Raw genomic sequence first — 27,090 nt, forward strand, 5'->3', positions numbered from 1 at the left:
TCCAAGCAATCTTCCTGACTCAGGGCTAGAACCTGCATTTTCTGCACTGGCAGGTGGATTCTTTACTGCTGAGCCACGTGGGCTGACCCTCCTCTATATGTGTTGTATGTAATTCAGGGGTCAGAAGGAAATCTATAAAATTCAGTTGAAAAGCACAACAACTATGCTACAGCTCAGTTCAATTGCTTAGCCGTGTCCGACTCTTGGCGATCCCATGGACTGCAGCACACCAGGCCTCTCCCTGTCCATCACCAACTCCTAGAGTTTATTCAAACTCATGTCCATTGAGTCAGTCATGCCATCAACCGTCTGTCATCCCTTTCTCCTCCTGCCTTCAATCTTTCCCAGCATCAGGGTCTTTACACATGAATCAGTTCTTCACATCAGGTGGCCAAAGTATTGGAGTTTCAGCTTCAACATCAGTTCTTCCAATGAATATTCCAGACTGACATCCTTAGGATGGACTGGTTGGATCTCCTTGCAGTCTTGTAGAGACTCCCAACAGACTCAACAAGGGACTCTCAAGAGTCTTCTCCAACATCACAGTTCAAAAGCATAGATTCTTCAGCACTCAGCTTTCTTTATAGTCCAACTCTCACAGCCATACATGACTACTGGAAAAACCATAGCCTTGACTAGATGGACCTTTGTTGGCAAAGTAATTTCTCGGCTGTTTAATATGCTGTCTAGTTTGGTCATAACTTTTCTTCCAAGGAGTAGGCGTTTTTTAATTTCATGACTTCAGTCACCATCTGCAGTGATTTTGGAGCACAAAAAAATAAAGTCTATCACTGTTTCCACTGTTTCCCCATATATTTGCCATGAAGTGATGGGACCAGAAGCCATGATCTTAGTTTTCTGAATGTTGAGCTTTAAGCCAACTTTTTCACTTTCTCTTTCACTTTCATCAAGAGGCTCTTTAGTTCTTCTTCACTTTATGCCGTAAGGGTGGTGCCATTTGCATATCTGAGGTTATTGATATTTCTCCTGGCAATCTTGGGTCCAGCTTGTGTTTCATCCAGCCCAGCGTTTCTCATGATGTACTCTGCTGCTGCTGCTAAGTCGCTTCACTCGTGTCTGACTCTGTGTGACCACATAGATGGCAGCCCACCAGGCTACCCCATCCCTGGGATTCTCCAGGCAAGAATACTGGAGTGGGTTGCCATTTCCTTCTCCAGTGCATGAAAAGTGAAAGTGAAGTCACTCAGTCACTCAGTCGAACACTCAGTGTTCGACTCCTAGCGACCCCATGGACTGCAGCCCACCAGGCTCCTCCGCCCATGGGATTTGCCAGGCAAAAGTACTGGAGTGGGTTGCCATTGCCTTCTCCAGATGTACTCTGTATATAAGTTAAATAAGCAGGATGACAATATACAGCCTTGATGTATTCCTTTCCCTATTTGGAACCAGTCTGTTATTCCATAACCAGTTCTAATTGTTGCTTCCTGACCTGCATACAGATTTCTCAGGAGGTAGGTAAGGTGGTCTGGTATTCCCATCTCTTGAAGAATTTTCCACAGTTGATTGTGATCCACACAGTCAAAGGCTTTGGTATAGTCAATAAAGCATAAATAGATGTTTTTTCTGGAACTCTCTTGCTTTTTCAATGATCCAGTGGATGTTGGCAATTTGATCTATGGTTCCTCTGCCTTTTCTAAATCCAGCTTGAACATCTGGAAGTTCACAGTTCACGTATTGCTGAAGCCTGGCTTGGAGAATTTTGAGCATTACTTTACTAGCGTGTGAGGTGAGTGCAATTGTGCGGTAGTTTGAATTCTTTGGCATTGCCTTTTTTGGGATTGAAATGAAAACTGACCATTTCCAGTCCTGTGGCCACTGCTGAGTTTTCCAAAGTTGCTGACATATGAGTGCAGCACTTTTAACGACATCATCCTTTAGGCTTTGAAATAGCTCAACTGGAATTCCATCACCTCCACTAGCTTTGTTCGTAGTGATGCTTCCTAAGGCCCACTTGACCTCACATTCCAGGATGTCTGTCTCTAGGTGAGTGATCATACTGTTAGGTAGTTAGAATAGGAAAAAGGAGTCCAGAATGGTGGTGGCTAAAAGACAGGGAAGGGAAAAGCCCACGAAAATAGAAGAAAGGAAGGTCCGAGGACTGGAGTGCGAACCTCAGGTAGAACAAACAGCAATCCTGGCTAGCCTAATTTACATAGGGCAGGCCCAGGGGCTGGAGAAAAAAAAATGTAAAAAGAAGAGCCAAAGGGTTGGAGGTAACTCTCTCTTTCTGTCTCTGTCTCTCTTTCTCTCTCTTCTATTCACGTCTTTTGTGTCGGCATGCCCTCATGCCTTGAGGATGTATTTTCCTTTATTTTCTAAATAAGCTGAGTTGTAACATGGAGCTGTGACACTAGTCCATGGCTTCAAATTTTCGCTGTGATGAGACAGAACCGAGGAAATTACACACTTCCCTGACATCTATGGTGCCATGACTCTTATTTAACCTGTCTGAAACAAACTCAGTGCAGCCCCCTCAAGGAGGAGGCCAAGTACACCAGGAGCCCAGCTAGGTGAAAACTCCCATGGTGGAAGCTGAAGGCGAAGAAAACTCAGCTCATGGGGAAGTGACAAGAGGCTCAGCATGCTGGGAAACTGGGACAGCAAAAAACGAACTCAGCAGAAAGCTCACGCGGCTCAGTTTCAGATTCCAGAAGACCTCTGGTTATGGTAGGAGGTAGGAGGTCCTCACTTCTATGGCTGGAGGGACATATGCCTAACAAAATCTTAATTCCTTTACAATCTCTCATTTCGTGTTTCTTTGAACCTCCCATGAAAAGGCGAGCCACAATGGATGCAATTGGTCTCTAGAGAGGCTACTTCTCAATATGTCTCAAAGGCTGCACTATCTGCTGAGCCCTAATAGCTATTACCCAAGCTGTCGGGGGTTCTTCTGTCCTTAATCTTTGTGCCAAGGATCAGGCCAATGAAAACTGTGAGCACAGGCCAAGTATTTAGCAGATTTTTCAGCTGGTTATGAAGGGGATTCCTTGGCACATTTTTCCCACTGCTTTTTTCTCTCTTCCTCCAGCTCCTCTCTCCCGGGACTTGAGCCCATCCAAAACCCATGATGCCTGGCTTCAGGACCTAATGAAGCTCAGGCTTTGATGTCTCATTGCAAAAATTCAGTTAGAGACACAGTGATAGGTCAGAGGTGGATTTGTTCAGATTCAGCGAGAAGCACACTCTCCACAGGATGTGGGCCATAACAGAGGGCAAGTGCTTTCCCGTGGAATGTGTGGTGTGGCTAATTTTTTCGAGCTAGGTGAATTCATATACTAATGAGTGGGAGGATCATCCCAACCATTGGGGAACCACTCACTCCTTAGTCTTTTGACAATGCCTTGGAACTGTTCTGCCACCTGGGTATATCATTTAGCTTGCAGATTGGGGATAAAGGTTTAGTTGAATTTGACTTGTCACCTTGGACCCATTTAATTTTAATCAGTTTATGTCATGCCTTTGTGCTATGTCATTCTGTCAAAAGCTGTGCCCTTCCTTCTTCCCTCCTCTTTCATGCTGTTTTCCTGAGCCCCATGCGGGCCCACAATGTTGCCTCTAGAATCTTCTGGAGGAATAACCAGAAAATAGCTGACCCTTGGGAGTGAAATACTGTATAGTATTCAATCCCTCTAGATATTCAGGCCTTCATCTTCCATGTTTCCTACAACATGTGCAACATCAGCATCTCACAGTGAACCCTCTAGGGTGGGAGACAGGCACACAATGCCTACTAGAAGTCCATCTGTTGACATCCCTTCAAAGGCAATTGGGCTTTCAGGGATGTTTGCCACTTTGGGAGTTCACCCCTGTAGGCCGTTTGGACCCAAACCCTTTCCACCCTTCTCCTAAAGTTACACACATACCCCAGGATTAAATCTGCACTTCACTCTTATGGAACATCTGGGCTGTTGCCTCTTATCAATTTGTTTTTAAGCCAATTACTAACTCCTATAACCAGGACCCTGCCCCCTTGTAGGCAACATTGCTCTATCCCACCTATTATTAAAATACTCTACTGCCTCTAACAGAACCAAATAACCCACTCCCTTGTCATTACTTCTGTTATCACCTAAAGTGGGTCCATGACAATGAAATGTTTACCTTTGGAAACACCCTAAACTGCTCTTATAGAGGACTAGGGGAGGAAATCAGTGACTTACACTCCTTTAGAGCAATAAGAGGATAAGGCTTATGGTTGCTTCACCAGATTCCCTGTCTCAGGGCACAGGCTTAGATCGCTTTACACCATGATACCTATTCCCATCTGTGGTGAAAAAACTGGCAATGAGTTAAGATTACAACCCCTTAATCCTATCCAGTACTAGTCATGCTGGAGGCCTTGGGGACACACAACTCCAGCCCGGGGGTCCCAGGAGGTCGACCTGCCCTGACCTGCCTAGGGATCTGGTCCTTGAAAGGTTGTCATGCCTCAACCTGCTCAGGGATCCACCAGTCCAGGGGTCCCAGGAGGTCATCTCGCCTCTACCTGCCCAGGGACACAATTCTCAGGAGACTGACCTGCCTCGACCTTCCCCGAGGACTCAATCTCCAGGAGACTAACATACCTCAGCGTACCTGGGGATCTGCACCCTGACCTGGGGACGCCCAGCTCTCAGGTTGCAACAGTACTGGGTAGGATAAGCTTCAGAAAGACTCACCCCTAAGGAAGTCCACCCATGGAAATAGAAGGAAGACTATGACTTGTGGGACTGTGCCTAGTCTCAGCAATAACTCAGAAACCCAATGAGAACCCCATTGCCCTTCTGGAAAGGCTAAAAGAGGACTTCCAAGAGTTTACCAATATGGACTTAAACTGTTATGAGGGACAGGTGATTTTAAAGCACAAATTCTTGTCCCAATGTGCATCAGAATTCAGGATAAAGTTACAACAGCTACAGGAGCACGACTCTGTTGCCTCTTTAGATGAGATGGTCCAGACAGCCACAAATACCTTTTATAACAGAGAAAAGGAGAGGGGGGCCAAGGCCCAGGAGAGGGAAAAAAGGAAAGAGACAAGGCATGCCCAATGCTGGCTGCCCTCCAGGGAAGCTCTATGGCAAACTCCAAGTCTTTGAAGGACAAGACATGAGGCAAATGTATAATCTGTAGACAGGCAGGGAATAGGGCTAACGAGTGTCCAAACCATGACAAGTCTCCTAAAACGGCTTGCTACAAACACCATTAATTGCGAAATTGGGCAGCACTCTGCCCTCGGGACCCAAGAGCCTGAAGGTCAAGAGCCAAGTTTTCCCTCACCATGTTTCAACAGGACTGAAGAGGCCCACTCCAGCCAGCCCACCAGTCACAGATGACCATCACAGGCCTGGAGCCAAGGGTGCAACTGGATCTGGCAGGTAGGTCCAAGAATTTCTTGATCAACACAAGGGCTACTTACTCTGTCTTGACCTCCTAATCCAGAGCCTTCTCCTCCCAAACTTGTACCATTTTGGGTGCTACAGGAAAAACAATTACAAAAAGATTCACCTGAGCACTTTGTTGCTGGGATGGACAACTATTTTCCCACCAGTTTCTGGTGGCCCCTGAATGTCCTACTTCCTTATTGGGAAAAGACTTCTCCCTGCCTTTGAAATCTTGCAGCTATTGCAATCCTGATAGAAGATGCTTTAAAACACTTTTGGATGCAAACTATTTTTACCAGCCACTAAGTGAAACAACTCCTGAATGGGAGAGGCCATTTATGGATGTCTGATCAAAGAATCCTCAGATATCAAATAGTGCTGATGGAAAATCCAGGCCTCACTATATCCCCTTATAAAATTCTTAACCTAGCCACCCTCCTGCCCAGCCCGGAGGGCTCTCTCCCCTTTCACTCTTGCCTAGAAACCTTGGACCACTGAACAAAACCCTGAGAGGGGTTGTTGGAAGATCTTCTAACTAATCCTGAGGAAATCTGGTACACTGATGGAAGCAGCTTTGTCTTGGATGGAAAAAGAAGAGCCAGACATGCAGTAGTCTCCAATTTTGAGACCATAGAGGCTAAACCTTTGCCATTAGGTACTTCAGCCCAATTAGCTGAGCTCATAGCCCTGACTCGAACTTTAGAGCTGGGAAAAGGATAAAGAGTAGCCATTTACACTGACTCCAAGTACGCCTTTCTGGTGCTATATGCACATGCTGCCATTTGGAAAGAAAGAGGCCACCTGACTACCCGAGGGTCCCCAATCAAATATGGTGATCAAATCCTTAGACTCTTGGAGGCAGTCCATCTGCCTGCTGAGGTTTCAATCTCCCACTGTAAAGGACACCAAAAAGGGAGCATGGAAGTGGCACGAGGGAACCAAGCAGCTGATCAGGCAGCTAAGAGAGCAGCATTACGGAAAAGTGACCTAATAGGGGTTGCCACTTTAGTTTCACAGACTAATTTGGCAGAAACTCCTTTGTATACTGAAGGTGAGACTCTTAAAGCTAAGAGTGAGGGCTTTCAAGAAGATCATATGGGGTGGTTCCAAAAGGAGGGACTTGAGCCATCCTGGTGATGGGAATTTGGAGTTGGCTAATCCCCCTACTATTCCTTGTTATAATATATTGATGCCACTTATGATTGTTCCATGTATTATCAATTATCTAACCCATTCTGTCTCTGCCCAGGTCAACAAGCTGCAACATGCAGTGTCAGTTCAACAAGACTATATAAAACTACAGCTGACCACTTAAAATATCACTCACTTTTAGATGGTCACTGCTACAAGGGCTGTGAGGCCTGAGACTAGCAAGAGGGAGATGCCCAATGCCCCTTGCCATCCCAGTTCAGCAGGAAGTAGCCAGAAAGACCTCGACGCCCCTATTCCCAAAGAATTGGGCCTCCCATCTCTTGAGGGGGGAATGTTAGGTAGTTAGAATAGGAAAAAGGAGTTCAGAATGCTGTGGCTAAAAGACAAGGAAGGGAAAAGCCCACGGAAACAGAACAAAGGAAGGTTCGAGGACCAGAGTGAGGACCTCAGGTATAACAAACAGCATTCCTGGCTAGCCCTATTTACATAGGGCAGGCCCAGAGGCAGGAGAAAAAACATATAAAAAAGGAGCCAAGGGGCCAGGGGCCTCTCTCTCTCTCTCTCTGTATGTCTCTCTCTTTCTCTTCATGTCTTTTGGGTTGTCATGCCCTCATGACTCAAGGATGTATTTTCCTTCATTTTCTAAATAAACTGAGCTGTAATATGGAGCTCTAACAATGATCCGTCGCTTCAAATTTTTGTTGTGACAAGACAGAACCGAGGAAATAACACACTCCCCTGACAATACCATTGTGATTATCTGGGTTGTGAAGATCCTTTTTGCATAGTTCTTCTGTGTATTCTTGCCACCTCTTCTTAATAATAACTTCTGCTTCTGTTAGGTCCATACCAAGTATGTTACATAAACTTCTAAATTAAAATACTGAAAAGTAAATCTTAAAAATACAACAATAAACATCAAACAAACATACAAGAAGCAGAATCACAGAAACAAAATAACTTTAGGAAAAGGAAAACAAATACAACAAAAGAAAAAATGGGGACTTTAATAAAACAAGCAAATATAAATTGACATACACTTCCTCCTCCTAATCAGAGCTGTATATAAAGAATAGGTAGTTATCTAATGGTATCATTTACAGTGTTTTAAAAAGATAGCCCATGCGCCAAATATCCCCTTCTTATACTCAAACCACATTATCGCTGCTGCTGCTGCTGCTAAGTCACTTCAGTCATGTCCAACTCTGTGTGACCCCAGAGACGGCAGCCCACCAGGCTCCCCCGTCCCTGGGATTCTCCAGGCAAGAACACTGGAGTGGGTTGCCGTTTCCTTCTCCAATGCATGAAAGTGAAAGTGAAGTCACTCAGTTGTGTCTGACTCTTCATGACCCCATGGACTGCAGCCTACCAAGCTCCTCCACCCATGGGATTTTCCAGGCAAGAGTACTGGACTGGGGTGCCATCGCCTTCTCTGAACCACATTATTAAAGACCTTAAATTTTTAAAGAGAAGTTCTCCATATTAAGCATGCAAATAAATTCACTGGGAAGTGGCATTAAATAAGCCTCACAATAATTTAAAATAACATCTGTGGTGGATTGCTCATACAAGTAGAGGGAGAAGATACTGGGTTGGCTGAAAAGTTCTTTCAGGCTTTTCCATAAGATGTTAGGTAAATGTAAGAAAGGAAGTCTAATTCAGTGGTACAGGTAGAGGGCTTGGCAGGAGGCTTTGATTACTAGTGGTCAAAGGATCAGACTTTGGGAGAAAGTCTCCCTAAAAGCATAAAATCCAGTTTTACTTATTTGAGCATGTACTTGGTTTGGCCTTTTCCCCTTGACCTTCGATACATACAAACCCCACATACATTTTCTAATCTCCAAGATAAGAGTACAATTAGAGTTGCATTCTCATACTACCTTTGTTATGGTTGTCCATTAGGTGAAATTCTTAGCACTGACTCTGTTTGCATTGTAGCATGTTGTTTAATGTTGTATATTTAAATAAATCACAAAGAAAATTTAAGAGCTGACTGAAAAATAAAGATTCAGATAGCTATTGGACAAATTCTGATTCCATTAGTAACTAACCTTGTAAAAGTTACAACATCTGAGCCACCAGAGGAGCACCTATTAATTGAAAACCACATTTAAACAGTACTTCATAAGCTATGCTGCTGCTACTGCTGCTAAGTCGCTTCAGTCGTGTCCGACTCTGTGCGACCCCATAGAGGGCAGCCCACCAGGCTCCACCGTCCCTGGGATTCTCCAGGCAAGAACACTGGAGTGGGTTGCCATTTCCTTCTCCAATGCATGAAAGTGAAAAGTGAAAGTGAAGTTGCTCAGTTGTGTCTGACCCTCAGCGACCCCATGGACTGCAGCCTGCACCAGGCTCCTCCGTCCATGGGATTTTCCAGGCAAGAGTACTGGAGTGGGATGCCATTGCCTTCTCATAAGCTATAAATGTACTTTATTATTAACTACCCCACAATATTGATTTCTGATAACTTGATATTGCATAGACATTTTAAAGTCAGCCATCTATCTCTTTTCCTTTCACTATCACTGGAGTTTACCAAAACTTGCATTGGATTTTCTTAAATGTTCAGAGCACCTCATAACCAATTGAAGTAACTGTGGTAGAAAAGGACTGAAGGAGAAGAAAGCCAAATGGAATCTGGAACTGCAGAGAAAGGAAGTTAGTCAGGAAGAAGAAAGTGGAAATGTTTCTTCAAAAATTTAAATTGAAATCGTTTTTCTAAAAGTGATTCGTATAGCTGTTTTGGGGGCAGACCTGGCATCAGCACTCACACAACCATCCTGCTTGCCCTCAAAAAGAAGCAAAGATACCCTTTCACATATCCATGCCCAGATCTGATCAACTCACTATTCTATTTTTTCAGTCTCAAATTCCACCCTTTGCATTTTTTAAAGTAAATTTGTAAAACTGAAGCATCAGTACATACATAGAGATGCATACAAATTATAAACATACAGCTCAAAAATATTTTTACAAAATAAATTTCACGAGATGGAATAATTCACAAACTTGTGTGTCAGCCTGGAAGAGAAGCATGCTAATATTCTTGGTATCATCAATATATATATACAAAGCCAGCAAAACTGCCCTGCTGCTGTTTTGCTAATAAAGAAAAACAAAATGTCTGGGAGTTCAAGAAATATGTGCAGGAGTAGGTAGTGGAAGAGAGAATTTTTCAACAATGAAAATAATTTCAGGTAAATTAAAAACAAAAGCAGCTCACCACAGATATAACCATCATGTTTATTTTCTCTTTCCTTTTTATTTGAGGTAAATATGTGTCCTTTTTCCGGTAAGGTATAAAAAGAAATAAAAGTGTACCCTAGTAAAACATTATAATTCTTTAACATTGATCTTACTACTATCTGGAGAATTAAAAATTTAGAAAATCTGAGAATTATTTTTGCCATATTTATGTTCCTAAAAATATAAATGATACTCATATTAACACAAAAACATAAAAAAGTCAAATATTTGCTTTCTGTCACTAGAAAACAATGTTGGAAAATTTTCAAAGCACTACTTTTGTTAAAAATTAGTGTTTGCCATTAATTTGCTAATTTACTAGAATGTATACATAATTTTTTAGCAATCATGGTTAAAATTAGTTTTTCAAATTATTTAATTGCTTAGGATATTTCATGAATGAAATACTACATCCTCTAATTATATAATAGAATTTCCTATTTATATATAGTATATATCTTAATTTTCAGCTTGAAAAATATACCACTGTTAGGCATTTCTTGGCATTTAATATCTAACTAGATTAACAACTCCTATTTTGAACATCTAGGGATATTTGTTTTCACATATTATCCTTGATTTTTCCCCATCTCAACCATTATTGTTTAGATATAAATGATCATGAGGATTCCTTTTAAAGTAGGTTTTAGAAAAGGCAGAGGAACCAGAGATCAAATTGCCAACATCTGCTGGATCATGGAAAAAGCAAGAGAGTTCCAGAAAAACATCTATTTCTGCTTTATTGACTATGCCAAAGCCTTTGACTGTGTGGATCACAATCAACTGTGGAAAATTCTGAAAGAGATGGGAATACCAGACCACCTGATCTGCCTCTTGAGAAATTTGTATGCAGGTCAGGAAGCAACAGTTAGAACTGGACATGGAACAACAGACTGGTTCCAAGTGGGAAAAGGAGTACATCAAGGCTGTATATTGTCACCCTGCTTATTTAACTTATATGCAGATTACATCATGAGAAATGCTGGACTGGAAGAAACACAGCTGGAATCAAGATTGCTGGGAGAACTATCAATAACCTCAGATATACAGATGACACCACCCTTATGGCAGAAAGGGAAGAGGAACTAAAAAGCCTCTTGATGAAGGTGAAAGTGGAAAGTGAAAAAGTTGGCTTAAAGCTCAACATTCAGAAAACGAAGATCATGGCATCCGGTCCCATCACTTTCATGAGAAATAGATGGGGAAATAGTGGAAACAGTGGAAACAGTGTCAGAGTTTATTTTTCTGGGTTCCAAAATCACTGCAGATGGTGACTGCAGCCATGAAATGAAAAGACGCTTACTCCTTGGAAGGAAAGTTATGACCAACCTAGATAGCATTATTCAAAAGCAGAGACATTACTTTGCCAACAAAGGTTCGTCTAGTCAAGGCTATGGTTTTTCCTGTTGTCATGTATGGATGTGAGAGTTGGGCTGTGAAGAAGGCTGAGCACTGAAGAATTGATGCTTTTGAACTGTGGTGTTGGAGAAGACTCTTGAGAGTCCCTTGGACTGCAAGGAGATCCACCCAGTCCATTTTGAAGGAGATCAGCCCTGGGATTTCTTTGGAAGGAATGATGGTAAAGTTGAAACTCCAGTACTTTGGCCACCTCATGAGAAGAGTTGACTCATTGGAAAAGACTCTGATGCTGGGAGGGATTGGGGATGGGAGGAGAAGGGGACAACAGAGGATGAGATGGCTGGATGGCATCACTGACTTGATGGACGTGAGTCTGAGTGAACTCCGGGAGTTGGTGATGGACAGGGAGGCCTGGCGTGCTGTGATTCATGGGGTCGAAGAGTCGGACACGACTGAGCGACTGATCTGATCTGATAGGAACTATAAACAATTATCTCTATGTATAATCATGAAAGCTTTCACAAGTGTACATATTTCAACATGATGTGCATTATATAAACATGCAAAGAATAAGTAAATTCATTACCTGATATATTATGCCAAAAAGTATGATCTTAGAGTATTTGATCTTATCTCTGATATGATCTTAAAGACTATTTTCCCTCTCAGAATTCTTTATAGCCCAATCAAATTGTAAATCACATGTTTATTTGAATTTTTAGAAATATTTTATTTATTAGAGTTCTCATACAAAATGTAATTGAAAAACTAATATTATTTTAAACTTATTAATAGCTTAAAGTACATAAAAAGTCATTTAGTCTTTGTTACAGTATTTCATTAAATATTGACTGTGAATATTTTATTTTCCTTGTAATTTTATCATTAAATGTTGACATATGGACCTAATTCTCCAAGTTGTGTATTACACCCATACACACACACATGCACACACACACACATGCATACTGTACATATAGTAGGCAAGAAAATGTAAAGTGTGTTCACAGATTGCTACAAAACAAAGTGGGAAGTGTCAGCAAGAGGACACATATTTCAGTATAGTAATTCACATGAAGAGGATAAAAAGATATTTTTGGAAGAAACTAGGTGTCCAAATATTCTTGCAGCTTTCAAGAAGCAATTACATACTTTTGAGATGGTAGAAAATATATATGCCTCTAAGGTCCCAATTCTTCAAATGTTCCCTGTACTTTATTACAGCCTCGGGTTTATACGTGCCTCAAGAGCCAATGATGGCTATTAGAGGCAACAGCAATACCAGATCCCTCTAGAACTTTCTCCCTTATTTTTGTTTAAAAAAAAAAAAAAAGTTTTGGCCTCGTAAGCCTTTAGCAAAAGTAACAGGATTCAGTTTTTAACTGTGAGGAAGAAAAATAATGAAAGCATTTCAAAACTTGACAGAAGATTTTCTTATGATTTGTACTGAAGCCATGAAATATTCTTTCAGTCTGATTATGATAAAATAACCATAGTTGTAATTAATTTCTAGAAGGACATCATGTGATTTTTCTGCAAAAGTAGTGAAATTAAGGAAAGAAGTAAGCAATAGAGCATTTTGATAAACCTCTTAATCATTCTTTCTATGAAGAAAATTAAACATGTCTACTGACAATTTTCTATTTCAGAGCTATATACCTACAGGGATGGACTTTTGTCAGCTAATTTGTATGATAAAGTTCAAAAACATTTGCAAGGGACCTTCTAGTCAACTTTATGAAAATGTAAGGGGACAACTTTTATCAGTTTCTGAATCATAATGATCCACCTGGATCATTTATTCTCCCATTATCATGTCAATCAGAAGCATATAGATATTTTAATTTTTGCATACAGGATTTGTCCCATTAAAATAACACAAAATTAGGGTATGACTCTTCTGATTTATCTAAGACAATGCTACTGTATTCTTGAAAATTTAAAGATAAAAATATTTTTTTTAATTTAGCAAGAAAATGAAACTTTCAATATTTCAGAAATTTGTCTAATTTTACAGTTTCTATTTCATTCAGAAACAGTGCATTAGATAGTGCTTTCTTTTATTTTATCTAATAATTTTTTGAGAGAAAATATACATAATAATATGTGCTAACCTAATGTATAATATTCAGTGACAGTATATTTACAGAGTTGTGCAACCATCATCATATCCAATTTTAGATCATTTTTATCAGTTTAAAAAGAAAACTCATACCAATCAGTAGTCTTAGGCAACATCTAATTTACTCTCTGTCTATAGATTTGCTTATACTGAAACACATGTAAATGGAGTTATATAGTATATATTCTTTTGTGATTTGCTTTTTTCACTTAATATTATGAGGCTTTTTAATTTTGTTTTTGCTAGAAGATTCCTTCATATTTAAGTTAAAATCCATATAACTTATTCTTTTAAAGTGTGCAACTCAGTGACTTTTAGTATATTCACAAAGCTGTGCAACTATAACCATTAATTTAAGAAAATTTTTATCACCCTGAGAAGAAATTCCACACCTATATTTTTTTCTTTTTTTTTTAGTTTAATATTATTTTATTTTTAAACTTTACAATATTGTATTAGTTTTGCCAAACATCGAAATGAATCCACCACAGGTATACATTTGCTCCCCATCCTGAACCCTCCTCCATCCTCCCTCCCCATACGATCCCTCTGGGTCGTCCCAGTGCCCCAGCCCCAAGCATCCAGTATCATGCATCGAACCTGGACTGGCAACTCGTTTCATACATGATATTATGCATGTTTCAATGCCATTCCCAAATCTTCCCACCCTCTCCCTCCCCAACAGAGTCCATAAGACTGTTCTATACATCAGTGTCTCTTTTGCTGTCTCGTATACAGGGTTATTGTTACCATCTTTCTAAATTCCATATATAAGCATTAGTATACTGTATTGGTGTTTTTCTTTCTGGCTTACTTCACTCTGTATAATAGGCTCCAGTTTCATTCACCTCATTAGAACTGATTCAAATGGATTCTTTTTAATGGCTGAGTAACACTCCATTGTGTATATGTACCACAGCTTTCTTATCCATTCATCTGCTGATGGACATCTAGGTTGCTTCCATATCCTGGCTATTATAAACAGTGCTGCGATGAACATTGAGGTACACGTGTCTCTTTCCCTTCTGGTTTCCTCAGTGTGTATGCCCAGCAGTGGGATTGCTGGGTCATAAGGCAGTTCTATTTCCAGTTTTTTAAGAAATCTCCACACTGTTCTCCATAGTGGCTGTACTAGTTTGCATTCCCACCAACAGTATAAGAGGGTTCCCTTTTCTGCACACCCTCTCCAGCATTTATTGCTTGTAGACTTTTGGATCACAGCCATTCTGACTGGTGTGAAATGGTACCTCATAGTGGTTTTGATTTGCATTTCTCTGATAATGAGTGATGTTGAGCATCTTTTCATGTGTTTGTTAGCCATCTGTATGTCTTCTTTGGAGAAATGTCTGTTTAGTTCTTTGGCCCATTTTTTGATTGGGTCATTTATTTTTTTGGAGTTAAGCTGTAGGAGTTGCTTGTATATTTTTGAGATTAGTTGTTTGTCAGTTGTTTCATTTGCTATTATTTTCTCCCATTCTGAAGGCTGCCTTTTCACCTTACTAATAGTTTCCTTTGATGTGTAGAAGCTTTTAAGGTTAATTAGGTCCCATTTGTTTATTTTTGCTTTGATTTCCAATATTCTGGGAGGTGGGTCATAGAGGATCCTGCTGTGATGTGTGTCAGAGAGTGTTTTGCCTATGTTCTCCTCTAGGAGTTTTATAGTTTCTGGTCTTACGTTGAGATCTTTAATCCATTTTGAGTTTATTTTTGTGTATGGTGTTAGAAAGTGTTCCAGTTTCATTCTTTTACAAGTGGTTGACCAGATTTCCCAGCACCACTTGTTAAAGAGATTGTCTTTACTCCATTGTATATTCTTGCCTCCTTTGTCAAAGATAAGGTGTCCATATGTGTGTGGATTTATCTCTGGGCTTTCTATTTTGTTCCATTGATCTATATTTCTGTCTTTGTGCCAGTACCATACTGTCTTGATAACTGTGGCTTTGTAGTAGAGCCTGAAGTCAGGTAGGTTGATTCCTCCAGTTCCATTCTTCTTTCTCAAGATTGCTTTGGCTATTCGAGGTTTTTTGTATTTCCATACAAATTGTGAAATTATTTGTTCTAGCTCTGTGAAGAATACCATTGGTAGCTTGATAGGGATTGCATTGAATCTGTAAATTGCTTTGGGTAGTATACTCATTTTCACCATATTGATTCTTCCAATCCATGAACATGGTATATTTCTCCATCTATTAGTGTCCTCTTTGATTTCTTTCACCAATGTTTTATAGTTTTCTATATATAGGTCTTTAGTTTCTTTAGGTAGATATATTCCTAAGTATTTTATTCTTCCTGTTGCAATGGTGCATGGAATTGTTTCCTTAATTTCTCTTTCTGTTTTCTCATTATTAGTGTATAGGAATGCAAGGGATTTCTGTGTGTTGATTTTATACACCTATTTTTTTAAATTTTATATTTGTTTATTTTTAATTGAAGGATAATTGCTTTACAGTATTGTGTTGGTTTCTCCCTAACATCAACATGAGTCAGCCATAGGTATATCAGATCAGATCAGATCAGTCGCTCAGTCATGTCTGACTCTTTGCGACCCCATGAATCACAGCACGCCAGGCCTCCCTGTCCATCACCAACTCCCGGAGTTCACTCAGACTCACGTCCATCGAGGCAGTGATGCCATCCAGCCATCTCATCCTCTGTCGTCCCCTTCTCCTCCTGCCCCCAATCCCTCCCAGCATCAGAGTCTTTTCCAATGAATCAACTCTTCTCATGAGATGGCCAAAGTACTGGAGTTTCAGCTTCAGCATCATTCCTTCCAATGAACACCCAGGACTGATCTCCTTTAGGATGGACTGGGTGGATCTCCTTGCAGTCCAAGGGACTCTCAAGAGTCTTCTCCAACACCACAGTTCAAAAGCATCAATTCTTCAGTGCTCAGCCTTCTTCACAGTCCAACTCTCACATCCATACATGACCACAGGAAAAACCATAGCCTTGAGTAGATGAACCTTTGTTGGCAAAGTAATGTCTCTGCTTTTGAATAATGCTATCTAGGTTGGTCATAACTTTCCTTCCAAGGAGTAAGCGTCTTTTAATTTCATGGCTGCAGTCACCATCTGTAGTGATTTTGGAGCCCAGAAAAATAAAATCTGACACTGTTTCCACTGTTTCCCCATCTATTTCCCATGAAGTGGTGGGACTGGATGCCATGATCTTCGTTTTCTGAATGTTGAGCTTTAAGCCAACTTTTTCACTCTCCACTTTCACTTTCATCAAGAGGCTTTTGAGTTCCTCTTCACTTTCTGCCATAAGGGTGGTGCCATAGGTATATACATATGTATTATACAAATAAAAATAGTGAAGTGCTGATGCTTGCTACAACATGGATGAATCTTGAAAATATTCAATAAGCCAATCACAAAAGACCACATATTAACAAATATGAAATGTCCAGAACAGAAAAATCTATGGAGGTAGAAAGTGAATTAATGATTATCATGGCCAGGGAAGAGTTGAATGGAGAATGACTGTTAATAGGTGTGGAATGATTCATCCATGGTATAGCATGTATCAGCACTTCATTACTTTTATTTGCATAATATAATTCAATTGGATAAATATATAATGATTTATTTATCAATATCAGGTAACAGGCATTTGGTTTATTTGCAGTTTTGGTTTATTATCACTATTGCTGCTATGAATATTAATGTATAAGCTGTTGCATGAACATATTTTTGCATGTCTATTCCATATGTACCTAAAAGTGGAATCTTTGAGTCATATGTTTCTTACTAAGAACTCAAGGAACTGGAATCTTTAGTCACCAAGGGCTATTAGCTGGTAAGTTCTCTCTGTGGTTAGTCTTGAAAGAGTGTGTGTCTAGGGCACAGACATGGTTTTCTAGATGGCTATGATTTTAGCAGTGTTGTCTTTGATGGTCTATTGCCCAATTTCACATCTAAACTTCTTGCTGGTCTGCCTCTATTAGTATCAAGCTATTGCCCCCACCAACTGATTGCTAATTGACTGCTCTGTTGGTTTCATCACCACAGCTTGGAGCATGATTTGCTCCAAATAACAGTCCCTCCCCTCAGATAGAGCATGGTATTTATTACCAGTCTCTGAGGCTTTCTTCCCTAACATGCTCCTCACCTTTTCCCTAACAGGACAGAACAGCTGGCCTATGAAATAAGTGTTGAAGGCAGAATTTACCTTTCCCAGTGGGTTCCAGCAAAAGCCAATCTAGGGTGTAGGACCTGTGTAGATGAGGAAAGACTGGTGCTACCAGCCAACTGTACATCACCCACCAAGAAAATAGGTCCCAACATGGAGCTATGGGGATTTGGGGGACTATACTCTTAACCACTCGCCTAGCCAGACTTTCCCTGCTGCTGCTAAGTCGCCTCAGTTGTGTCCGACTCTATGCGACCCCATAGACAGCAGCCCACCAGGCTCCCCCGTCCCTGGGATTCTCCAAGCAAGAACAGTGGAGTGGGTTGCCATTTCCTTCTCCAATGCATGAAAGTGAAAGGTGAAAGTGAAGTCGCTAAGTCGTGTCCGACTCTTAGCGACCCCATGGACTGCAGCCCGCCAGGCTCCTCTGTCCATGGGATTTTCCAGGCAAGAGTCCATTGCCTTCTGGCAAATGGAGGTGGGAAAATGGGACCATTGCCAGCCTGCTATCATCCACCTAACAAGAACTTTTGCAGGGTGGAACTGGAAAAGATAGGCTCTACCACTGGTTTCTCAGCACACTGGGATAACATTTCTACACCATGAATCTCAGTGGGAGTGGCAGAAGCCACCAACCTGAATGCTAATGCCTTGTGCTCTTATTACTAAATTTCCACAGGCCTAGTTGAATAAATGCTTTTCAGTGTGCTGTAAGTCATTCTCCAGAGACAATGACTAATTGTCTTTGCTAATTTTGACCAGCTTATACATACTTCTCTGGGTGAGACATTTTGCCAAGCTACTCACGCTGCCATTCCATTAAGTCCCACCTGGGTATTTGTTTCTAGTTTCAAATACCAAGTTAGATCAAATTATGATGTATAAAATATCTATATTCTGTCACAAATGAGAAGAATCTCTAAATAACCTTTAAATAAGTGGAAGAGGTGGGCAGGCAGGATGTTGTTTTTAAAAAGTACAATTTTTTTTAATAATCACTAGTCTTCTTCCACACACACACACACAAATCAGAATTATTCATGAGCTATTTTGAAAGAGTAGGGTGTTAAGTTCTCAAATTTCTTACAGCAAAAATAAGATCTTAAATATTTCCAATCTACCTGATTTTAAACTACTTCCTTTTCTTGGTCCTTTAAGTTTAAAAATAATAAAGTTTTATATTATTAAAATGAACATCTATAGCTTGTTGTTGTGCTTAATCACTAATTCATGTCTGACTCATTTGCATCCCCATGGACTGTAGCCCACGAGGCTCCTCTTGTCCATAAGATTTCCCAGGCAAGAATACCGGAGTGGGTTGCCATTTTCTCCTCCAGGAGATTTTCCCAACCTAGGGATTGAACCGGAGTTTCCTGTATATCCTGTATTGGCAAGTGGATTCTTTACCCTGAGTCACTAAGCAAGCACTATCTTTTTCCACATAAAGTATGTCCTTACTAGAATCATCCAGTGTTTTCATTAGAAATCAAATTGTTTTTTAACTTACAAATATTCTTTTTTTTTTTTTTTCCCCCCAGTGAAACTTAGTTAAGGGAATTAAACTAGACTATTTTAAATCTTAATTCATATTCAAACTTTAAAATAAGGAGATCTTAGTTTTATTGATCATATGGCATTATCTTTATGGTTGAGAGTATAAGCCCTTTTCATTACTTTTCATTGGTTCTAAATAATTCTACTCTTACTCTTCATCAGTACCTTATAGCGATTTAATTTTAAAAATTCTCATTGAATGCTTACTATGTGTGAGATTCTAAGCTAAGGAAAAAGGAATAAATTATAGTCCCTGACATACAATTTGTACTATTAATACCTAAAAGGAAGTACATAAATTTGTTTAAAATAAATTAATTTGATAGGGCCAATGGACACTGAACATACAGCACTGTGGCAGTTCAAAATAGGGAAAGATCACATTAGATTGGGAGGCTCAAGACAAAAACTCAGTGTAGTTGATATGTATTATTCATCCATTATTCAGTTCCTGCTGAGCAAGGGGGTATAAAATAGAGAAAAAGAGAGATAACAAACAGTCCAGTTCCAGTTCAGCTGCTCACTCATGTCTGATTCTTTGTGACCCTATGAACCACAGCATGCTAGGCCTTCCTGTCCATCACCAGCTCCCAGAGTTTACTCAAACCCATGTCCATTGAGTCGGTGATGCCATCCAACTATCTCATCCTCTGTTGTCCCCTTCTCTCGCTTTCAATCTTTCCCAGCATCATGGTCTTTTCAAATGAGTCAGCTCTTCACATCAGGTGGCCAAAGTATTGGAGTTTCAGCTTCAGCATCAGTCCTTCCAATGAACACCCAGGACTGATCTCCTTTAGGATGGACTGGTTGGATCTCCTTGCAGTCCAAGGGACCCTCAAGAGTCTTCTGCAAAAGCACAGTTCAAAAGCATCAATTCTTCGGCACTCAGCTTTCTTTACAGTCCAACTCTCACATCCATACATGACTACTGGAAAAACAATAGCCTTGACTAGATGGACCTTTATTGACAAAGTAATGTCTCTGCTTTTTAATATGCTGTCTAGGTTGGTCATAACTTTCCTTTCAACAAACACAATCATACTTAAATCAATAATTACAAAAGAAAATTTTGTAACCTATGTATTCTTGATTATGGATTTTATTATGATGCATAATATTATATTTTAATTATATTTTGATTCAATAACAATCATAATTTCCATACATTTATCCAAGATTACTACAAGTCATAATTACCTATGTTCTCTGGAAGAATTCAAAATGTAGTGAACTAAAGGTTAATTCCTTATTGAGAAGGGTTTGAATATTCTAATTAAAGTTCAGGGAAAGCAGCCAAAATTTCTGGCATGTGATCTACAGAAATACATGCACATTATTGTTAAGTAAAAGTGGTATTAATTTTTTGTAGTATAATGAAGATGAGATGCAGTTAAAAATAAAGCTAGTCATGTAGAGGAGATAATTTTATCAAATATTTCTCAAGCATTTCTATTTCATTAATGTCAATGTTTTCCTATTTCTCCTATTTCAATAAAAAGTTCTTATTTATCTGTATTAATAGCAACACCTAAATTTGAGCCCCAATGGCTAAGATGCTTAAAATTAAGCTTTGTATGATAGAATTTTTTTTCAGTCTATAGTGAAATATTAATGTATTATGAATATTAGGCTCAAAAATTGATAGATTTCAAATATGTGCTAATGTGACATCAACATTTTATCTGAATTTATTTTCTTTTAATAATAAAACAGGGAAAAATCAATAATTTTAAGGAAAGCTAAAATTTTCAAGCACAGGCAAACTATCAAAATAAGCTTGATTGTTTCTATTTTGGATAATAGACATTTCATCATTTCAGAATCTCAGTTTCAAATTTATTACATAGCTGCATTTATTTTTACATAAGGAAGATTGAATTAATTATGAAACATGCAAGTTAGATACTTAAGATTCTAGAAAATATAGCAAATGGAAACTAATCATATTATTTTAGTAAAGAATGACAAGTAAAACTCAAAAAATAGTGATTCTGCATTTCTCCTCCCTAATATTTCTGTAGTGTATTCTTTGACTTCAATTGTGACACCTCTTCATTTGAATTCCTGAGGCTCCACTCTCCCCCATCTCTCCACACTCATTCTTTTTCAGGTCACACATTCACAGCTTTATTACATCCATTGTGAATGACCTCCAAGATACCCAAATGCTCTTAGTTCCCACTTGTCTTGTTCACAGGGATTTCTAAAAGATTGTAAAAAATCATCATGTATATGTCTTTCTACTTCAAAGATAACACACAAAATTTTTTTAGGAATGCCTCTCAGCAGACTATTTTTCACACCACAAATCTGTAAAAGGCATCACCATTCTTTATGTTTGCTCTTCCTTTCATAGCACTTACTTTTAATGTGTCTCTAAATGTTGTTAGTTCTTTCTAATAAACTCATTCTTCCATTTCTCTCTTTACTGCTCTCACAGATTGTCTAGGTTTTGTGGCTCAGCTGGGAAATAATCTGTCTGTAATGTGGGAGACCTGGGTTTGATCCCTGGGTTGGGAGATACCCTGGAGAAGGGAAACACTACCCACTCCAGTATTCTGGCCTGGAGAATTCCATGGACTGCATAGTCCTTGGGGTTGCAAAGAGTAGGACACAACTGAGCGACTTTCACTTTCACTGCAACCTATACTTTACAAACTGGTTTTCACAATACTACCTATGCAGCTGCTGCTGCTAAGTCGCTTCAGTCATGTCGGACTCTGTGCGACCCCATAGACAGCAGCCCACCAGGCTCCCCCTGTCCCTGGGATTCTCCAGGCAAGAACAATAGAGTGGGTTGCCATTTCCTTCTCCAATGCATGAAAATGAAAAGTGAAAGGGAAGTCGCTCAGTCGTGTCCGACCCTTAGCGACCCCATGGACTGCAGCCTACCAGGCTCCTCCATCCATGGGATTTTCCAGGCAAGAGTACTGGAGTAGGGTGCCGTTGTCTTCTCCTAATACTACCTATACCTCTCTCTTAACTGTTCTGCATGTTACCATAAAAAATAAACTTTATAAAAGACTATTTTACTGGCTTATTCATTCATTCAAAAATATTAATTATATATAACAATAAAATATGCCACTTACTGAATTGTATTTCATACACTGTGATGAATATTTAAAATATCTTATCATAGTTAATGGAATAATAGAAAAACAAAAGACTTTGAATAGCCAAAACAATCTTGAGAATGAATAGATGGAGGAGTCATAATTCCTATCTTCAGATTATACTACAAAGCTATAGTAATCAAAATTGTGTGGTACTGCTACAAAAACAGATGCATAGATCAATGGATGGAGCAGAAAGCCCAGAAATAAACCCACATGATCACTTAATCTATGACAAACAAGGCAATAATATTCAATGGAGAAAAGATGGTCTCTTCAATAAGTGGTGCTAAGAAAACTGAACAGTGAGATATAAAAGAATGAAATTAGAACATTCTCTAACACCATATACAAAAATATACCCCAAATGGATTAAAGCCCAAAATGTGACTGGAAACCATAAAACTCCTAGGAGAAAATAAATTTTAACATAAATCATAGCAATATTCTTTCTGGTTCTGTCTCTGAAAGCAAAGGAAATAAATGAAAAATTAATAAATGGACCTAATTGTATTTAAAAGCTTTCACAAACAAAGAAAATCATTGACAAAATGAAAAAATAAGCTACTGAATGGGAGTAAATATTTTCTCCCATTGGATATGGGGTTAATATCCAAAATATATAGTAATATAATATCCAAAATATATAGTAATATAATATCCAAAATATATAAACAGCTCTTAAAAACAATGTCTTCATTATCAAGAAAACAAAAAACCCAAGGAGGAAAAAAAAATGGACAGATGATGTAAATAGACTTTTTTTTTCCCAAAGAAGACCTACAGATGGCCAACAGGCACATGAAAAGATGCTCAACATTGCTAATTATCTGAGAATTGCAAATTAAAATCATAATGAGATATCACTTTACACCTGTCAGAATGGCTAACATCGAAAAAGAACTTTAGAGGATTCCCCAGCAATCCAGTGATTAGGACTCTGTACTTTCACTGCTAAGGGCCTGGATACAACCCCTAGTGGAGAAATTAAGATCTCACAAGCCACGTGGCATGGCAAAAAAAAAAAAAAAAGAGAGAGAGGAAGTAAATATACAAATAACAAATGCTGGCAAGGATATGGAGATAATGAAACACTTGTATACTGTTGGTGGGAATATAAATTGGCACAGTCACAGTGGAAAACAGTATGGAGGCTTCTCAAAAGACTAAAACTACCATATGATCCAGAATTCCACACCTGGATATGTACCGAAAAGCAAATGAAAACACTAATTCAAAAAAACAAACAAACTTGCAATCCAATGTTCATAGCAGCATTATTTACAACTGCCAAGAAATGAAACCAAATCATGTGTTTATCAACAGATGAATAGATAAAGAAGATACAGAGAATATAGTCAATATTTTATAATAACTATAGAGTATAACTTTTAAAAATTGTGAATCATTGGTATACACCTGCAACTTACATAGTATTGTACATTAATCATACCTCAATATAAAAATATTTTAAAAGTACACTGCCAATCTTTTGAGCTAAGTATCATTATTGCAACTTACAGAGAAATTTTTAGCATCTCAGTGAAGTTAAGCAACCTACAAGATTAAGTAGCATACACCAGAACCTTGTTAGTAACACAGGTCTGTTAAATACTCTCCCATATTGTACAGGGTCAAAGTGCTTGTTATTTCTGACTTAAATTCAGGTTTCCCTTTTTTGTAGAGTTTGATTATCAAAGGTAAATTTATGACTTTTAAGCAAATATAAAAATAAACCCATTAACTAATTAATGAGGAAATCAGTAAGATGTCATGACTGGTTCAAAAAGCATCTGAGAATCAAGGATACACAGGCACCAAAGAAATGTTAGAATATAATTTCTGAGTTAGACATGAAATAATTTAATGTCTACAAGGTGATATCTTGTATCATTAAGGTTATCTGCATCTTTATTAAGCAAATATCTAGAAGTTAGCAGATAACTGCAAAAGCATAGAATCTTTAATCACTAAAGGCATGTCTTTTCCCCTAGACTGGCACAGTCTATTATATATAGAAATGTAACTCAAGCTACACATAATTTTCATTTTTAGTGGACTTATTAAAAATAAAGAGATAAAATTAATTTCAGTAGCATAGTTTATTTAATTCAATATATCCAAAATGTTGCCATTTCCAACATCTAATCAATGTGAAAAAATTATTTTGAATTTTTTTTAACACGGTCTTAGGAACCAGTTTTGTTTTTTAACAGCACATTTTAATTGACGTTTCATGATTTAAGTGCACAATAGCCACATGTGGCTCCTGCTATCTTATTGAACAATGAGGCCCTAAATAATCATTGTGTGACCTCTTCCCCTGTATGATATGTCACCCATATTTTATGGCCTTATTTACAAGTTTCAGACATTTTTTCTAAAAGGATAAACTTTCATACCCTCTACGAAGTAGAAAATACTCTCTCTCCAGTAATTACTTACCTGAGTCAGGAGAGCTCAAGTCTGATTGATCACACAAGACTGGTCATTTCTCACTGAACCTTCCTCCCCTGTATGGTTAATCCATACTAAAGGTGAATTTTTGTTGAGTACAAATTGGTCTATATTCATCATTTCATTTATTTCTTTCAATCATCTCATGAGCTAGGAACAATATTGTTCTTATTATATAAATGAGAAACCCAAAGCATGTAAAACTAAAAAAAACTGGCCAACATCACAAAGGTAGCACATGCCAGAGCTAGGATGCTAGTCCAGGCATCCCTGAGTCTGCAAGGTGAACTTGGTGGGAACATTTTTCTCCGTACTCTTGGGCCTATACTTGAATTTTGGTTGGGTAGTGATGGAGAATGGTTGTCAAGTGTGACATACTGGATACAGGTGGTAAAGAAAATCAATGGCTATGTAAGAAAAGTGATTAAACTTAAACAGGTTTTATCACTTAGCCATTAACTTTAAGAATCCACACTGCTTCTTTCCGGTTCTACAATTTACTTAGCACCGAGGGAACATTGATTCCATTTTTAGGGTACCAATAGATATACCAAAAAAAGCAACTCTTTACTTTCCAAAACTTTTATTGATTTCAAGTAAATTGGTAATAAAAGAAAAATTATAATATAAAAATTTTGGTAAATATATTTTAGCTACTACTCTATGTAAACATAGAAGGTATTTTGTTTAGTAATACATCTAAAAAAAAATAGAGCAACGTACTAACTGATTTAAATTTTGTTATCACTAATATATGGAGGCTCAATACCCAAAGTCAGTGTTTCTGAAAATCTTTATTCATTTAGACATTCAGTAAGTCTGTTCTCCAAAAATTTAAATTTAAATATTTTTGTTCATAGGGTTATATAGGTGTACTTGCCCAGATTAGTCAACAATTCACTAAATCATAGATGTTTTTTAAAAAAAGTTATTGAAGCAAACATATTTGCATTTATATTTTATTGAAAAAGTGAATTTGTTATGGTTCTAGAGAAACATCTTGTGAAAATGAGACTTTAAATTCTTTTAAAATAATCTTTCCAATGGCAATTAGACCCTTCAATATGACAGGATAAGAGCAGCTTATTTTCCAAACTGCTAATTTCCTGAGTTTATGAACTCACTTTAGCTAACTTCCAAGGTTAGCATTTTAGTTTTATGTTTCTAAATTTTTTAATTTACTATACAGTGTGCATTAAATTAATGAAATGGTCACTAAAAAACTGAACATACCACATATTATTTAAAAATGGTAGTTTCCATGCAGAACTATTCCCTTAGCCAAAAGTTTTCTTTATTTTCTTCAGCTAACAACTTTTGTTCTAGATAAAGTATCTGAGATGATGATTCCACTGTTTTAATAGTTGATCTTCCTATTATCTTACAAATCTTGGATCACAAGTTTTCACATTTTTCCAGTTCTGAATACTCATTTTATCATGACTTATACAGTGTCATTTGAAATGTTTAAGACCTAGATAAAGCAAAGGAATATAGGATAGCAAAAATAAATTTTACATAGAAACCTGTTTATTGATGAGATTTTTATGAAGGTTTCCAATGTGACCTTCTTTGTAAATGTAAAAAAGTAATTCTCATAATTTTGAAATAGCTTTTACTTCAAGGGAAACATGTGTCAAAGAATACCATGTGCAAAATTTAGCACAATGTTTGAAAATCTTATAAAGTTTCAAAGTTACAGATTTCAAGGAATAGTATACTTTTGGTCTGCTTTTCTTCAATCTGATGTATTCTATTTTTCAAAACTGTGCATATATGTCACATATCAGATTTTAGATTTCAATTAAGGGAAAATTATTATTTTATTTTAATTGTGAGGAATATTTTAATTGTGAAAAACTTATTAAAAATAGGTGGTTATAAGCACCTTGTTTAAAAGGAAATTAGCTATTTATTATTTATGATTTATGATTTTTGATACACACATTTCCTACTTCCCTAATTTCCTTTGTCCAAAGACATTGAGAATACAAGAAACTAAAGGCCCATTAAAAACTTTTAAACCATAATTCTACAGCTTTAAAAATACTTAAAAATTCAATTCAATTGTATTTTATAGGAAGTTTTATCTTTAAAAACAATGTTTTTAAAATTATAGAAATAATCATAATTCCATGTGTTATTTTAAAGTGGAATTCTTTTGTTTGGCAATGGCTTATGATTTTAAATCCTTTGATACTGCAAACATCCATAGGAGTTATGAATATGAAAATGAGGACTGTTTTAACAGAAGATTGGTACAACACCTAATCCTTATTTAGAGTAACTTTTCTCACTATAATTTCACTCTGCATCTGCTGAGTATGTGATCATTCAAGTCCTTGTTTTGTTTATAAAACAAAGGACTGGGCATTGAAGTGAAATATATTGAAATTTCAGAATTTAAAAAATTTCTTTTATAAACAAATAAATGTATATAGAATGACTCATGCCTTTTTACAGACTGAATTTATGTGTTAGGGATGAATGTGGGTAATATTCCTGTGAAAAATCAGACATTCTAAAATGAGAAAAAAAATGGGAAAAAGTTTATACTCACTCAACTCTGTAT

The 27,090-nt window shown here is 37.9% G+C and overlaps 1 long non-coding RNA gene across 1 annotated transcript; it reads right to left on the minus strand.

Moving 5' to 3' along the window:
• Positions 1 to 18,925: 18,925 nt before the first annotated feature.
• Positions 18,926 to 24,888, minus strand: LOC129644940 (uncharacterized). Its single transcript, XR_008711068.1, has 2 exons — positions 24,507 to 24,888; positions 18,926 to 19,791 (listed from the first exon to the last, which is right to left on the minus strand). It is a non-coding gene; the product is annotated as an uncharacterized LOC129644940 (long non-coding RNA).
• Between the last annotated feature and the right edge of the window lie 2,202 nt (positions 24,889 to 27,090).

Source organism: Bubalus kerabau, chromosome 2 (genome assembly GCF_029407905.1).
Source record: "Bubalus kerabau isolate K-KA32 ecotype Philippines breed swamp buffalo chromosome 2, PCC_UOA_SB_1v2, whole genome shotgun sequence".
Classification (NCBI taxonomy): Eukaryota; Metazoa; Chordata; class Mammalia; order Artiodactyla; family Bovidae; genus Bubalus; species Bubalus kerabau.